The sequence below is a fragment of the Tupaia chinensis genome, unplaced genomic scaffold (assembly GCF_000334495.1).
Source record: "Tupaia chinensis unplaced genomic scaffold, TupChi_1.0 Scaffold146313_1, whole genome shotgun sequence".
Classification (NCBI taxonomy): Eukaryota; Metazoa; Chordata; class Mammalia; order Scandentia; family Tupaiidae; genus Tupaia; species Tupaia belangeri.
The window spans coordinates 162,875-166,512 of NW_006206169.1; the positions used below are offsets into that span (position 1 = coordinate 162,875).

Below are 3,638 nucleotides of genomic sequence, written 5' to 3' on the forward strand. Positions count from 1 at the left end.
AATTGGCAGCAGCAGCAGAGATAGTAGCAGTAGCACTTCTAGTAGTAGTGAGAGCAGAAGTCGGAGTAGGGGCCGGGGACACAATAGAGATAGAAAGCACAGAAGGAGCTATGGATTGGAAGAGAAGGGATACTTCAGGACTAGAAAGAAGTCACAAATCTTCAAAAGGTGGTAGTAGTAGAGATACAAAAGGATCAAAGGATAAGAATTCCCGGTCTGACAGAAAGAGATCTATATCAGAAAGTAGTCGATCAGGCAAGAGATCTTCAAGAAGTGAAAGAGACCGAAAATCAGACAGGAAAGACAAAAGGCGTTAATGGAAGAAGCCAGGCTTTCTTAGCCTATTCTTTGCAGCAGAAGATTTCTTGATGAGTAAAAGGATTATCTTTCCTTGTAAGGAGGATGCTGCCTTAAGAATTGCATGTTGTAAAAAATCTTTTTCAAAAATATAGACTGTTTGTTTACCAGACATTCTTGTACTTTTTGCATAATTTTGTAAGAGTTATTTATCAAAATTATGTGAGGTTCAAAATATGTAAAAATAATAATAATAAAAAAGATTAACATCCCTTGTCATCTTTTTAAAATATCCTATACTCCAGTAAGAATCTGTATATTTTAATAGGTAAATCTTTAAGTCTGGTCCCTTTTAATTCTGTATCATATATTGCTTTTGTAGAAATAAATGTGCATTTTTTTTTCATTATTTTTGGGATGTCCTTGTTGACACTTGTATAATAAATATTCACTTAATATCATTTTCAGCAGTTATCACTAGATACTGAACATGATTAGAATGTTTTTTGAAGGTTTCCTCACTTTTGTTTGCCTTAGACAATTATTTTGAGTTGTCAAGAATTGGATCTTGCACCTTTGAGGGGAATGTTCTCTTTTTAAATCACTTACTATTTCCCAGTCTTCCTTGTTTTGGTTTAGATACCTTAAAACCGTGATTCAGTTGACATTTTTTCCCTAGTCATGGGAGCATCATTCTTTTACCTTTATGGTTACTTGTGTGATCCTGCATATACATCTGTTAAAATAACTGCTTCTTTCTAGGGGAGGGAGGTAGAAAAGTATCTTCTAAACTTGGTTTTTGAGTTTGTGGTCTTGTCTTAACTTTTGTGTTGGCTCTAACTGAAACATGCCAGTATGTGTTTTTAAGAATTTTTGTTTAAGGAAATATTGTATGAAAGTTTACAAAACGAAGGAAGTTCATCTAGACTTGAATATGTAAGCAAGATAACACACAAGTGTACCAAGTGATGATTAACTTTGTTGTTTTATAAATTTGTATGAACTTGGAGTGTCTGTTGCCCATTACTATACATGTGCAAATAAATGTGGCTTAGACTTGTGAGAAAAAAAAAGTGGCTCTACATTTTAAAATTAGATGGCTGTCACTTCTTCCATGATTTTTGAAGACAGTATAAGAAAAATTAAAATGAATTATTTTATGGCTAAAATAGGCACAATAAATAACTAGCCATCTGAAGGTCATCCATGCCAGTGAAAGAGCACAATTCCTCAGATGCTCCAAAAATGGTAATTCTGACTTTAGAATATTCTAACATTTCTTCCAATATTTTGTTCACCTTGTGTTCATTCTATGTTAAGGTTATATTGTGACTATTTTCCATACTTTCTCCTTCACTCTTTTTTTTACATTTTTAAATTTCATTTCTTTTACATATGTTCCATAATAGAAATATATTTTAAGTAATTTTTAGTTACTGTTATAGCATCAACTTTTTTATATGGGAAAGCCTTTCTTTAACTAGAAAACATGTAAATGACTACAAGAACATATTGACATTTTATTGAGGGTAGCAGTTGAATGAAATCTACTTGTAAATGTTAGAATGGTCTATCAGGTAGTGGAAATGTGCCACTTGGTGTTCTGATTTTCTTTAGGATTATGGCTATGACAAATTAAATATTGGTTATAAATCACTTTAACAATTTTGAAGCAGTCATTGCACCTTTTTTATAGTTTGTATTGTTTTATTTGTTCTATGATGAGTTGTGGAGTGCAGCGTTTCTAACAAAGGAAGCTTTAAGGACACAGGAAGGATGAGGCAGCTTGTCTGGGCCATCTGAGTCCATGCTTAACATTGAATTTACATCTTTTTGAATGTCAATTTTGTTTTTTAAATCAGGTTCATTGTACTGTTTATTAAATAGGTCAGTACATGGGAGTTGACCTGGATTAGTTTTATGAAGTTAACTTAAATTGTATATTTTAACATTGTCAACACTAGCTGATTTAGCATCAAAATTTGTCAGTGCATTTTCTTGATATTTAGGTTTAGTTTTATAGGTATGAGCTTTAATTTTAATAATGGACATCTGTGATGGCAATAGGATAGCAGCAGCTCATTTACTGGGGGTCTATTTTTTATGGGTACCACTAGATGTCAGAAACTCTCTTTGTTTTTATAACATACCAAAATCATGGACTACTTTAAAGGCATATATACTATTTGTATATGTATTTATTGACTTGTCTTTAGCTAGTTGACAAGCTCAAGAGCAAAATGTTCTTCAGGTTGAGCTGATTTAAAATGGAGACGATTCCCCTTTTCCCCTAGTTCATGTGTGTGGTAATAGGATAATTTGTTTGATTTTTTTTCTTAGTTTTTAGCATAAGACCCATTAACAAAAAGTATTAGGTCAGGATTATCTAATGGGGTATTTTGTATATTATCACAAAGGGTCACAATTTTTGGTACTATACTTACACAATTGTGATCTTTATCATTGTCAGGTGTAGGCAATAGAGTAGCTGGATTTAGTAAGATACAGCATTTTAGAAGGAGATTAGAAAGAGGGGCCATCAGTTAGCATAATGGATATGTTGTTGGACTGCCATGTAGTCAAACACGGTTTGAGTCCTGGACCTGGTGGCTTAAAGTCACACTGGGTGCATGTGCGTGAGTGCCCAAGATCCTGAGAGGAAAATAGAAGAGAAGGTATTGTGGCATGGCCATCCCCCTGGGGGGTGATTTCTCACTTTCTGTCTCTCTGTCTTTCTCTGTCTTCCTGGCGAGTGCACATGCCCTACAGCGAAAACCTCTCCAAGAAAAAAATAATAATAATAAAGGAGATTAGAAAGACAGGAGGAGGATCTTATAAGATGTTAGCCTGCCTGCTGAAAAATGTTGCGTTTGATTGGAATTTAACAAAGCTTTTAAGTATGTGGGACATGAAAGCTAAATTTATTTTTTAAAGCTAGAGGAAGTTTTTACCACCTTGGGTGCCACTGCTACTGCTTTAAATAATGAGGATATGTCTTAGCTAGTGGATTGAGCTGTAAACTATAGTATGTAATTGGATCTATTTTTTCCCATGTTTTTGCATAAGAACTCTTAATGTTTGAGTATTACATTCATGAACAGACAAGGTAAAAGGTTTGGTATAATTTGAAAGTCTAAAAGCTGGGGGCTGTCGTAAGGCTAATTTTATTTGGTTAGAAGCCTATTTATGACTGTCTTTTCAAGGTAAAGTCTCTTTTATCAAGTATTTGTGAGGTCATACGATGGCGAGGCTACTAAGAAAAAAATTGGGAACCAGGGCCTGTAATATTTTACAAGTCTAAGAAGATTTTTTAACTGTCTTTTGGCTGTAGGCTGAGGGAA

At 34.0% G+C, this 3,638-nt stretch overlaps 1 pseudogene; it reads left to right on the plus strand.

Moving 5' to 3' along the window:
• Positions 1-317, plus strand: part of LOC102483796 (pinin pseudogene) — a 2,186-nt pseudogene extending 1,869 nt beyond the window's left edge.
• Positions 318-3,638: the final 3,321 nt, after the last annotated feature.